At 44.9% G+C, this 14,172-nt stretch overlaps 1 protein-coding gene across 1 annotated transcript in view; it reads left to right on the forward strand.

Annotated features, from left to right (window-relative positions):
- Positions 1–14,172, forward strand: part of LOC138666634 (zinc finger protein 208-like) — a 164,741-nt gene that overhangs the window by 52,471 nt on the left and 98,098 nt on the right. The window lies entirely within an intron of this gene.

A 14,172-nucleotide genomic window follows, 5' to 3' on the forward strand; every position in this document is an offset into this window, starting at 1 on the left:
ACGATATCGTTAACGAAATCGTTGTGTGACAGCGACCAACGATCAGGCCCCTGCTGGGAGATCGTTGGTCGCTGGGGAAAGATCAGAACTTTATTTTGTCGCTGATCTCCCACTGACATCGCTGGATCGGCGCGTGTGACGCCGATCCAGCGATGTCTTCACTGGTAACCAGGGTAAATATCGGGTTACTAAGCGCAGGGCCGCGCTTAGTAACCCGATGTTTACCCTGGTTACCGTTGTAAAAGTAAAAAAACAAACACTACATACTTACATTCACGGTGTCTGGTCATGTCCCTCGCCTTCAGCTTCCCGCACTGACTGAGCGCCGGCCGGCCGTAAAGCACGCTGTGCAGCGGTGACGTCACCGCTGTGCTTTCCGGTCAGTGCGGGAAGCTGAAGGCGAGGGACATGACCAGACACCGGGAATGTAAGTATGTAGTGTTTGTTTTTTTACTTTTACAACGGTAACCAGGGTAAACATCAGGTTACTAAGCGCGGCCCTGCGCGCTTCGGGATCGTTGGTCGCTGGAGAGCTGTCTGTGTGACAGCTCTCCAGCGACCAAACAGCGACGCTGCAGTGATCGACATCGTTGTCGGTATCGCCAGGGCCGTATTTGCCACTAGGCACTTGAGGGCACGTGCCTAGGGCGGCGGGATGCGGGGGGGCGCCCTTGAGCTAGGTTTTTTCCTTTTTTATTTTTTTTTTATTTTATAAAACTCCGGGGTCAAGTTTCCGCCCCCCCTCCTCCCTCCCCCCTTCCCGCCCCCCCCTCCTCCCTCCTTCCCGCCCCCCTCCCTCCCTCCCTGAAGACGTAATACTCACCTTCCTCCAGCGGTGGCTGCAACTGCGTCTCAGCGCCGTCCTGTCTTCAGCGGTCACATGGTACCGATCATTAAGGGTGATGAATATGCGCATATTCATCACCCTTAATTAGCGCTACCATGTGACCGCTGAAGACAGGAAGGAAGACGCTGAGATGCCAGGAAGTTCTGTGCTGCGCGCCGGTGAGAGGTAAGTATGACAGGGAAAAAAGTGGGGTGCCGTGCACACAGGGGAGGAGGATGGGGAGCCATGCATACAGGGGAGAAGGATGGGGAGCCGTGCATACAGGGGAGAAGGATGGGGAGTCGTGCATACAGGGGAGAATGATGGGGAGCCGTGCACACAGGGGAGAAGGATGGGGAGCCGTGCATACAGGGGAGGATGGGGAGTCGTGCATACAGGGGAGAAGGATGGGGAGCCGTGCACACAGGGGAGAAGGATGGGGAGCCATGTACACAGGGGAGAAGGATGGGGAGCCGTGCACACAGGGGAGAAGGTTGGGGAGCCGTGCACACAGGGGAGAAGGATGGGGAGCCGTGCACACAGGGGAGAAGGATGGGGAGCCGTGCACACAGGGGAGAAGGATGGGGAGCCGTGCACACAGGGGAGAAGGATGGGGAGCCATGTACACAGGGGAGGATGGGGAGCCATGCACACAGGGGAGAAGGATGGGGAGCCGTGCATACAGGGGAGAAGGATGGGGAGCCGTGCATACAGGGGAGGATGGGGAGTCGTGCATACAGGGGAGAAGGATGGGGAGCCGTGCACACAGGGGAGAAGGATGGGGAGCCATGTACACAGGGGAGAAGGATGGGGAGCCGTGCACACAGGGGAGAAGGTTGGGGAGCCGTGCACACAGGGGAGAAGGATGGGGAGCCGTGCACACAGGGGAGAAGGATGGGGAGCCATGTACACAGGGGAGAAGGATGGGGAGCCGTGCACACAGGGGAGAAGGATGGGGAGCCGTGCACACAGGGGAGAAGGATGGGGAGCCGTGCATACAGGGGAGAAGGATGGGGAGCCGTGCATACAGGGGAGAAGGATGGGGAGCCGTGCATACAGGGGAGAAGGATGGGGAGCCATGAACGCAGGGGAGAAGGATGGGGAGCCATGAACGCAGAGTGGGAGGATGGGGGAGCCATGAACGCAGAGTGGGAGGATGGGGGAGCCATGAACGCAGAGTGGGAGGATGGGGGAGCCATGAACGCAGGGGAGAAGGATGGGGGAGCCATGAACGCAGGGGAGAAGGATGGGGAGCCATGAACGCAGAGTGGGAGGATGGGGGAGCCATGCTTGCAGGGGAGAAGGATGGGGGAGCCATGAACGCAGGGTGGGAGGATGGGGGAGGCATGAACGCAGTGTGGGAGGATGGAGTATAAATATGGAGTATAAATACTGGGCCCTATAAGGGGGACACAGTGTGAGAGGACAGTGTGAAGAGGGGACTGGTATAGAAAGGAGAGGACAGTGTGAAGAGCATGTACCATAAGAGGGACAGTGTGGGGGTCATACTTTGTGCAGACAATATAGTGAGGGGCAATTTTTTATTTGGGAGCATTATAATGACACTTGTATCTTTAAGGGCGTCATGTGGAGACTTTCTGCAAAAGAGCGGCGAAGATGGAAGTCTGCAGAGACGGCTGTGGATGAGAAAACTCATCATGGGATCTGGACAAGATGAAGAAAAGGAGAACGGCTCCAGAGGCGACGTCATCTATCAGGTACCTGGATGTAAATGTTATTTGTGATGCTAACTCTCATGTTTTTATATATGTTAGGAGATTTAAAGGGACACTGTCACCTGAATTTGGAGGGAACAATTTTCAGCCATAGGGGTGGGGTTTTCGGGTGTTTGATTCACCCTTTCCATACCGGCTGGCTGCATGCTGGCTGCAATATTGGATTGAAGCTCATTCTCTGTCCTCCGTAGTACATACTGTACCTGCACAATCTGCAATCTTGCCTTGCGCAGGCGTGTACTATGGAGGACAGAGAATGAGCTTCAATCCAATATTGCAGCCAGCATGCAGCCAGCGGGTAAGGAAAGGGTGAATCAAACACCCGAAAGCCCCGCCCCTATGGCTGAAAATTGTTCCCTCCAAATTCAGGTGACAGAGTCCCTTTTAAAGGGGATGTCCAGGCTTGTGATGAGTCTGCAGTCATTCTTTGTGACTGCAGACTTCTGAATTCTCACAGTGCACACTGCACGCTGTCAGGATTCTCTCATGCTGGGGATTTACATTAATGCGATCACGTGCTGACTAGACATGCGTGACCTCCGTCAATGAAAATGAACTGAGCGAGGCCGGGCACATCTAGTCAGAATGTGGTCAGAAGTCTACAAATCACATACTTGTGCTGACATGACCGTCCACCGGCAAGGGAGAATCCTAAAAGTGCAGTGCATGCGTTGTGAGAATTCAGAAGCTGCGATGTCAGGATTCAGCTCTGCAAGTTCCAGTAGTCGTCACATGGACACGTCACTCATATGCGATTTTTCAGACTTAGGGTGTGTGTCCACGTTCAGGATTGCATCAGGATTTGGTCAGTATTTTACATCAGTATTTGTAGCCAAAACCAGGAGTGGGTGATAAATACAGAAGTGGAGCATATGGTTCTATTATAGTTTTCCTCTAATTGTTCCACTCCTGGTTTTGGCTACAAATACTGATGAAAAATCATGACCAAATCCTGATGCAATCCTGAACGTGGACACATACTCTTATGGTCCTGCGACATCGAGCTTCTCTTCTGCTTCTCTTAGTTTTTCACTGAACATTGAGAGCATTAGGGAGAGGAGCTCGTGGGCACATGACTGAGTGTGCAAATCACATATGTCCTTGGCGGAGGGGGGGCACCAAAATGAATTCTTTCCCCGGGTGCCAGAAACCCTAGATACACCTCTGCTGGTATGCTACTGCGAGCGGTGATTACCGGGTGCGGTGGAGGGTGGTCTGTGCACAGGCAGTGAGGCAGGGACTGAGGGTGTGCACAGAGAGGATGGAGACCCGGAGACTGCCCGTCCCAGTCTACGCCGTAGCCTAGAGCCCTCATTATCATAGGAATATGGCAGTTAATAAATTGCTTTTCTGAAGCTTTATAGTGTAGTTTTAGGTCAGGGAGGGTTGGATAGGGATGAGCTAGCAAGGTGCAGGGACAGGTAATGATGGCTACTTGCGAACATGTGCGGCAATTGCGGTTTTGCACTTACGATGATACATAAAACACTGCTAGTAGTGTTTTTTCTCATTGCTGCAAGTACCGCATTTGCCGGATGGCGGCAAAACCGCAAGAGCCGCACATGTCTGTAAGTCCCATAGGGAATGAATGAGGCCGAACGCAGTGTTGCCCTAAGTGATCCATTACGCGGCAGATGCGGAAAAACTGTCGGATCTGCTGCAAAAGGCGACTTTCACATCAGCGATTTTTGCCAAAGTCACTGCCGATAGTGTCATACTCACCAAAGGGGGAGGCAGCACTAAAAGTGCCTAGGGCAGCAGAAACTCTAAATACGGCCCTGGGTATCGCTGCAGTGTCGCTTAGTGTGACGGTACCTTAAGAGGCTTCTGTCAGTGTAACACTGACAGGTATAATGCATTGCAATACTAGCAATGCGTTATGGCAGCGATCAGAGAAATAAGTTAGTCTCATAGAGAGACTAAGTAAACAAGTTTTTAAAAAGTTTTAAAAGATTTGAAAAAAATGTAAAGGATATTATACCAAAAAATACGTAACTTGAAAGACCTGTAGTGAACAAAAATAAATAATATGGCAAAAAACTATGCTTTTTCATCATACCTCCATACAAAAAGTGGAATAAAAAGTCTAAAAGTCAAATGTAGAAAAAAAAAGAGTGGTATCGCTGACCATGTAATCTTGTCCAGCAAAAAAACAAGCCACCATACAGCTCCATCACTAGAAAAATAAAAAAATGTATAGTTCTCAGAATTAAACAATGCAAAAACAATTCCTAAATTGCTGGTTTTAGTTAATAATTAGTGATGAGCAAATATACTCATTACTCAAGATTTTGTCGAGCATGCTCCGGTGTCCTCCGAATATTTTTTAGCACTCGGAGATTTTGTTTTTCTTGCCGCAGATGAATGATGTACATCTGTCAGCCAGCATAAGTACATGTTGGGGTTGCCTTTCAACAGTTCTGTGAATCGCCTGAAGGTTAGAAAAGCTCACTATCCCCCTAAATGAATTCCTTAAGAGGTGTAGTTTCCAAAATGGGGTCACTTGTATGGGTTTCTGCTGTTTTGGCATGTTAGCGACTCTTCAAATTTGACTTGGCATCGGCAAACTATTCCAGCCAAAATTGCGCTCCAGAATTCAATTCGCACTTCCCTTTTGAAGCACCTAAACATTAGTTTTCCACCACATATAGGGTATCGGCGTACTCAGGAGAAATTGAATAATACATTTTGGGGTCTTCTGAAAAGTGAAAACTTGGGGCTAAAGCAACACTTCTGCTGGATTTTTTTTTTTTCATTTTCCCTGCTCAACATTTTAAAATTCTGTGAAGCACCTCAGGGGCTTTGCAAATGCAACATGGTATCCGCTATCGATCCCAGCAAATTTTGCATTCCAAAAGCCAAATGGTGCAACATCCCTTCCAAGCCCTGCCATGCATCTAAACAGTAGCATTCCACTACATATGAGGAGTGATGAGCGAGTATACTCGTTGCTCGTGTTTGCCCAAGCACGCTCAGGTGGTCTTGGAGTATTTGTTAGTGCTTGGAGATTTAGTTTTCGTTGCCTCAGCTGCATGATTTGCGACTGCTAGACAGCTTGAATACATGTGGGGATTCCCTAGCAACCAGGCAACCCCCACATGTATTCAGGCTGTCCAGCAGCCGCAAATCATGCAGCTGTGTCGAGAAAAACTAAATTTCCGAGCACTCACAAATACTCGGAGACCACTCGAGCATGCTCTGGCAAACCCGAGCAACGAGTATACTCGCTCACCACTACATATGAGGTGTCAGTGTACTCAATAGAAATTGCTCAAATAGTTGTATGGTCCATTTTCTCCTGTTACCCTTGTGAAAATGAAAAATTTGGGAGTAAAGCAATGTCTTTGCAGAAAAAAAATGTTTTTCATTTTTACTGCTCAATGTTATAAATATCTTTGAAGCATCTATGGGTTCATGGTGCTCATCACACCTCGAAATATGTTCCTTGAGGGGTGTAGTTTCCAAAATGGGGTCACTTGTGGGGTTTTCTGTTGTTTTGGCATACATAAAAAGCATGGACTCTTTGGAAAAAAAACTTGTATTCTGTGCCATAAAAGCCTGTAGCTCTGTGCCATATAAACCTTGTACTCTGGCAAATAAAATCCTATTGCTTTGTTGCATAAAAACCTTGTTCTCTGTAACAAAAAATCATATTGTTCTGTGCCATATAAAACTTGTTATTTTGTGGCAAAAAAAATCATATTGTTATGTGCCGTATAAAACTAGTACTCTGGTGAAAAATCCTATATGGCTCTGAGCCATATAAACCTCGTACACTGAGGAATAAGATCCTATTACTCTGTGCCATATAAACCTCGTTCTCTGAGGAAAAAGGTCCTTTTACTCTGTGCCATATAAACCTCGTACTCTGAGGAAAAAGGTCCTATTGCTCTGTGCCATATAAACCTCGCACTCTGAGGCAAAAAATCCTATTGCTCTGTGCCATATAAACCTCGTACTTTGAGGAAAAAGGTCCTATTACTCTGTGCCATATAAACCTCGTTCTCTGAGGAAAAAGGTCCTATTACTCTGTGCCATATAAACCTCGTTCTCTGAGGAAAAAGGTCCTATATCTCTGAGCCATATAAAACTCATACACTGAGGAAAAAGTGTTATGATCCGGTGACCTTGGAGCCGCATGAATAACTTTCACTGGAGTAGGTGGTAACTGTACTGACCGCAAATCCAGATATAACACCGCAACTAGAAGTAGCCGTGGGGTGTGCCTAACAAACCCTAGACACCTCGTCACAGCCGGAGGACTAAATACCCCTATAGGTGGAAATAGGAATACTATCTTGCCTCAGAGCAGAACCCCAAAGAATAGGCAGCCCCCCACGAATATTGACTGTGAGTAGGAGAGGAAAGACACACACAGGCAGAAAACAGAATTTAGCAAAAGAGGCCACTCTAGCTAAAATAGGAAAGGATAGGACAGAATACTGTGCGGTCAGTATAAAAACCCTTCCAAAAATATCCACAGCAGATTATACAAAAAATTCCTCCATCTAACTAAAGACGTGGAACGTATATCTGCAACTCCAGAGAATCCTACACACAGAGCAGAAATACAGTCAAAAATCCAGCACACAGCATGTGTGCCAAAGAAAAAAAAAAACAGACACTTATCTTTGCTGAATTGGCAGCTAAGCAGGAGAAACCAGACAGAGGTCCAACACCTCCCAATAACCATTGACAACTGACAAGGACTAATGAATCCTGCAAACCTAAATACCCCAGTCAGAATTGCAATCAGCAGATACACCTGACCAGGACTGCCGCCCAGGGACAACTGCATTACCACCTACAACCACCGGAGGGAGCCCAAAAGCAGAATTCACAACAGTACCCTCCCCTTGAGGAGGGGTCACCGAACCCTCACCAGAGCCCCCAGGCCGATCAGGACGAGCCAGATGAAAGGCACGAACCAAATAAGCGGCATGGACATCAGAGGCAAAAACCCAAGAATTATCCTCCTGGCCATAACCCTTCCATTTGACAAGGTACTGAAGCCTCCGCCTCGAAAAACGGGAATCCAAAATCTTCTCAACAACATATTCCAACTCCCCATCAACCAACACAGGGGCCGGAGGATCAACAGAGGTTGGAACCAACAGGATCCCTCTGAGACAAAACGGCCCCTGCCCCAATCTCAGAAGCGTCAACCTCAACCTGAAACGGAAGAGAAACATCCGGTTGGCGCAACACCGGAGCAGAAGTAAATCGACTTCTTCGTCAAATCGGTCAAGGGTTTAACCACGCTGGAAAAATTAGCAATGAAACGGCGATAAAAATTTGCAAAACCCAAAAATTTCTGAAGGCTCTTCACGGATGTGGGCTGAATCCCATCATGAATGGCCTGAACCTTAACCGGATCCATCTCTATAGACGAGGGAGAAAAAATGAAGCCCAAAAAAGAAACCTTCTGCACCCCAAAGAGACACTTAGACCCTTTCACAAACAGGGCATTGTCACGAAGGATCTGAAATACCATCCTGACCTGTTCCACATGAGACTCCCAATCATCGGAAAAAATCAAAATATCGTCCAAATATACAATCAAGAACTTATCAATATAAGTCCGGAAGATATCATGCATGAAGGACTGAAAAACAGATGGAGCATTAGTGAGCCCGAATGGCATCACAAGGTATTCAAAATGGCCTTCGGGCGTGTTAAACGCAGTTTTCCATTCATCACCCTGCTTAATACGAACAAGATTATATGCCCCCTGAAGGTCAATCTTCGTAAACCAACTTGCTCCCTTAATCCTAGCAAATAAATCGGTAAGCAAAGGTAAAGGGTATTGAAACTTGACCGTGATCTTATTCAAGAGGCGATAATCAATACAGGGTCTCAAGGAGCCATCTTTTTTAGCAACAAAAAAGAATCCCGCTCCCAACTTTGAAGAAGATGGCCGAATATGCCCTTTCTCCAAAGACTCCTTAATATAGCTCCGCATGGCGGTATGTTCAGGCACAGACAGGTTGAAAAGTCGACCCTTAGGAAACTTACAGCCTGGAATCAAATCGCACAATCGCAGTCCCTGTGCGGTGGAAGGAAGCTGGACTTGGGCTCCTCGAATACATCCTGAAAATCAGACAAAAACTCTGGAATTTCAGAAGAGGAAGAAGAGGAAATTGACATCAAAGGAACATCATTATGAACCCCCTGACAACCCCAACTAGTCACAGACATAGACTTCCAATCCAACACAGGATTATGTACCTGCAACCACGGAAAACCCAGCACGATAGCATCATGCAAATTATGCAACACCAGAAATCGACAATCTTCCTGATGGGCTGGCGCCATGCGCATGGTCACCTGTGTCCAAAACTGGGGCTTATTTTTAGCCAAGGGTGTAGCATCAATGCCCCTTAAAGGAATAGGGTTCTGCAAAGGCTGCAAGGGAAAACCACAACGCCTGGCAAACTCAAAGTCCATTAAGTTCAAGGCGGCGCCTGAATCCACAAACGCCATGACAGAAAATGATGACAATGAGCAGATCAAGGACACAGATAACAGAAATTTAGGTTGTACAGTGCTGATGGTAAATGAACTAGCGATTCTCTTTGTCCGCTTAGGGCAGACTGAAATGACATGAGAAGCGTCGCCACAATAATAACACAAATTATTCTGACGTCTGAATCCTTGTCGTTCCGTTCTAGACAGAATCCTATCACACGGCATTGGCTCAGGAATCTGCTCTGAGGACAACGCCACAGCGCGCACAGTTCTGCGCTCCCGCAAGCGCTGGTCAATCTGAATGGCCAGAGACATAGAATCACTCAGACCGGAAGGCGTGGGAAACCCCACCATAACATCTTTAACGGATTCAGAAAGACCTTTTCTGAAAATTGCCGCCAAAGTATCATTATTCCATTTAGTCAACACAGACCATTTTCTGAATTTCTGACAATACAATTCTGCTGCCTCTGACCCTGAGACAGGGCCAACAAGGTCTTCTCAGCTTGATCCACAGAATTAGGTTCATCATATAATAATCCTAAAGCCTGAAAAAAGGAGTCTACATTAAGCAAAGCCAGATTCCAGAGAAAACGCCCAATCCTGCGTATCGCCACGCAGCAGGGAGATTACGATTTTAACCTGCTGAATGGAATCACCGGAGGATCGAGGTCTCAGAGCAAAAAACAGTTAACAGTTGTTTTTAGAACTCAAAAATTTGGACCTGTCACCAAAAATCAAATCAGGAGTAGGAATCTTCGGTTCTAAAACAGGAGTCTGAACAATATAATCAGAAATACTCTGTACCCTAGCAGCAAGCTGGTCTACATGAGAAGCTAATTCCTGAACATTCATGCTAGCACAAGACTCTTCAGCCACCCAGAGATAAAGAGGGAAGAGAAGGCAAAGCAGACTATAGAAAAAAAATGGCTCAACACCTTTCTTCCCTTCTTCTGAGTTGCATTTAACTCATTATGGGCCAGTTGTACTGTTATGATCCGGTGACCTTGAAGCCGCATGAATAACTTTCACTGGAGTAGGTGGTAACTGTACTGACCGCAAATCCAGATCTAACACCGCAACTAGAAGTAGCCATGGGGTGTGCCTAACGAACCCTAGACACCTCGTCACAGCCGGAGGACTAAATACCCCTGTAGGTGGAAATAGGAATACTATCTTGCCTCAGAGCAGAACCCCAAAGAGTAGGCAGCCCCCCACGAATATTGATTGTGAGTAGGAGAGGAAAGACACACACAGGCAGAAAACAGGATTTAGCAAAAGAGGCCACTCTAGCTAAAATAGGAAAGGATAGGACAGAATACTGTGCGGTCAGTATAAAAACCCTTCCAAAAATATCCATAGCAGATTGTACAAAAAATTCCTCCATCTAACTAAAGACGTGGAACGTATATCTGCAACTCCAGAGAATCCTACACACAGAGCAGAAATACAGTCAAAAATCCAGCACACAGCATGTGTGCCAAAGAAAAAAAAACAGACACTTATCTTTGCTGAATTGGCAGCTAAGAAGGAGAAACCAGACAGAGGTCCAACACCTCCCAATAACCATTGACAACTGGCAAGGACTAATGAATCCTGCAAACCTAAATACCCCAGTCAGAATTGCAATCAGCAGATACACCTGACCAGGACTGCCGCCCAGGGACAACTGCATTACCACCTACAACCACCGGAGGGAGCCCAAAAGCAGAATTCACAACAAAAAAGGTCCTATTACTCTCAGCCATATAAACCTCGTTCTCTGAGGAAAAAGGTCCTGTTGCTCTGTGCCATATAAACCTTATATTCCTCAAAAAAAATCCTATTGCTTGCATGAAAACCTTTTGCTCTGTGACATGTAAAACTTGTAATCTGGCAAAAAATCCTATTATTCTGTGCATTATAAAACTTGTAGTCTGACAGAAAATCATATTTCTCTGTGCCATATAACATTGTGGCAAAAAATCATTACTGTTTCATAAAAAGCATAGACTCTTTGGGGAAAAAAAACTTACTCTGTGCCATAAAAAGATTGTACTCCAGCAATAAATCCTATTCTTCTGTTGAATAAAAACCTTTTTCTCTGAGGCAACAAGTCCTATTGCTGTGAGCCATATAAACATTGTACTCTGGCAAAAACCCTGTTGCACTGTGCATTAAAATCTTGATCTCTGTGGCCAAAAATCCTATTGCTCTGTGCCATGTAAAAGTTGAGGAAAAAGATTCTATTGTTCCGTGTCATATAAAGCTTGTACTCTGAGGGAAATGATCCTATTGTTCTGTGCCATATCAAATTTGTACTACGGCAAAAAAATTCTTATATTTTTAACGGCGCCGAGAGATAAGTGTATAGTAACTTTTGGGTTTTCATTGGCTGTAAGCCATAATCATCAACATTAAGAATAATAATAACTCGAAATAGATCAAAAGTAGAGCTTTGTGGGCAAAGGCATCAACATAGAGTTTACAGGAGAAAAAAAGAGGCATTCAAAGAAAAGAACACGGTCCCTACAGTCAAACATGGCGGAGGTTCGCTGATGTTTTGGGGTTGCTTTACTGCCTCTGGCTCTGGACTGCTTGACCTTGTGCATTGCATTATGAAGTCTGAAGACTACCAACAAATTTTGCAACATAATGTAAGGCCCAGTGTGAGAAAGCTGGGTCTCCCTCAGAGGTCATGAGTCTTCCAGCAGGACAATGACCCAAAACACACTTCAAAAAGCACTAGAAAATGGTTTGAGAGAAAGCACTGGTGACTTCTAAGGTGGCCAGCAATGAGCCCAGACCTGAATCCCATAGAACACCTGTGGAGAGATCTAAAAATGGCAGTTTGGAGAACGCACCCTTCAAATATCAGGGACGTGGAGCAGTTTTCCAAAGAAGAATGGTCTAAAATTCCAGCAGAGCATTGTAAGAAACTCATTGATGGTTACCGGAAGCAGTTGGTCGCAGTTATTTTGGCTAGAGGTTGTGCAACCAAGTATTAGGCTGAGGGTGCCAATACTTTTGTCTGGCCCATTTTTGGAGTTTTGTGTGAAATGATCAGTGTTTTGCTTTTTGCTTCATTCTGCTTTGTGTTTTTTTTTTATTTAAGACAAATTAAATGAAGATAATAATACCAAAGAATTTGTGATTGCAATCATTTTCAGGAAGAAACTGAGTATTATCTGTCAGAATTGCAGGGGTGTCAATACTTTTGGCCACAATTATTTATATATATATATATATATATATATATATATATATATATATATATATATACACACAATTATTACTAAAAGTAAAGGTGAAAAACAGATACAGTAAACATGGACATGTTTTCGATCCCTATACATCATGTACAATACAGTGAGCGCATTATTTCATTATTTATGCGGATTGGTGAATGGAGTGAATAAAAATGGTGAAATTATTTTTAACAAATAGGTCTTTAAAACGGTAAAAAACATTCAGAACTTTGCTTTCCATTTCAAAAATGGACCAATGATGGGACCCAGTTACACCCCATAATAATGAAAGGGGCTTCCATTTACATAATTTGGTTAATATTTTTTGGACATTAAGGCTATGTGCACACGTACAGGTTTTTCGCGTTTTTTTCACGCTATAAAAACTCATTAAAAACGCATACATTATGCATTCTATCATTTAGAATGCATTCTGCATGTTTTGTGCACATGGATGCGTAAATTTCTGCAAGAAAACCTGACGTGTGCACATACCCTAAAGGTAATCTGTCACCAGGTTTATACGATGCAATTTGATGATATTGGAGCAGAGATCCTGATACAGCAAAGTGTTAGGGTACCGTCACACAGTGCAATTTTCATCGCTACGACGGCACGATTCGTGACGTTCGAGCGATATAGTTACGATATCGCAGTGTCTGACACGCTCCTGCGATCAGGGACCCCGCTGAGAATCGTACGTCGTAGCAGATCGTTTGAAACTTTCTTTCGTCGTCTAGTGTCCCGCTGTGGCGGCATGATCGCATGGTGTAACATATATCGTATACGATGTGCGCATAGTAACCAACGGCTTCTACATCGCACATACGTCATGAAATTATCGCTCCAGCGTCGTAGATTGCAAAGTGTGACAGCAGTCTACGACGCTGGAGCGATATTGTTACGATGCTGGAGCGTCACGGATCGTACCGTTGTAGCGATGAAAATTGCACTGTGTGACGGTACCCTTACTTACTGGGCTGTATTTTGCTGTTTCAATACAATCAGTGTTTTATCAGTAGGAGATTGTTACTACAGGACAACTGGCCTCATGGGTTCAGCCAGACATCATTTTCTTTACTTCACAGAAATTCACAGTTGGTGAGGGAGGGGTAGGAAGATGAATAGATATTATATCTGTCTGGTAGTGTGTGGAGGAGTTATGCTTAACAACTTTAGAAAGTGGAGAAATGAGGGCTGAGCTTTTGCCCTGCTATTGCATGTGATAAGCGCTGGGGAAATGACTTTGGAGCAAAAAATCGAAACTATGGAAGAGGTAAAAAAAAAGCTCACTGCAAAAATAAAAAGCCAAAACTCCAGATAATTCCAACTTTATTAACTACAGAAAATGGTTACCATTTCTTTGTACACAGAGGTGTTTATAGCCTTCAAATTGGTGATCTATGAAAAAAACAGGTACTAAAAATAGTTGCTGGCAGAGGACCATTACAGAAAAAAAGAAAGTATAACGGACTTCTCCTTTATTATATGATCTTCTTGCAACCATTAAAATATACAAAACCCTATACTTGTTCCAAAACCACAGCATATTTGTACACGACTATACGGCTCCTCCCATGTACTCTATTCTGTGTGAAATGGCATGTAACTGTCAGGGAGGGTATGACACAGACACCAACTAATAGCATTAACTTACAAGCCTCTTTACAACACTCCACTGAACATGTTGCTAGTAAACTAATCTATGTAGAAGGCGGCTTCAACAGTCATGAAGGATTGAAGCACACAACTTAGTGGCTATAATAATTATGTATTACTCTCTTTTTGTTTTCCAGTTTTAGTCAGGTGATAATTGAATTACAAGTTATATGGAAATGTTATAAAAAATTTAGTAATATAACTATTAAGATTTTTTCACAGCAGTGTGACTAAAATATAACAAAATCAGTTTTAT

The sequence above is a fragment of the Ranitomeya imitator genome, chromosome 2 (assembly GCF_032444005.1).
Source record: "Ranitomeya imitator isolate aRanImi1 chromosome 2, aRanImi1.pri, whole genome shotgun sequence".
Taxonomy (NCBI): Eukaryota; Metazoa; Chordata; class Amphibia; order Anura; family Dendrobatidae; genus Ranitomeya; species Ranitomeya imitator.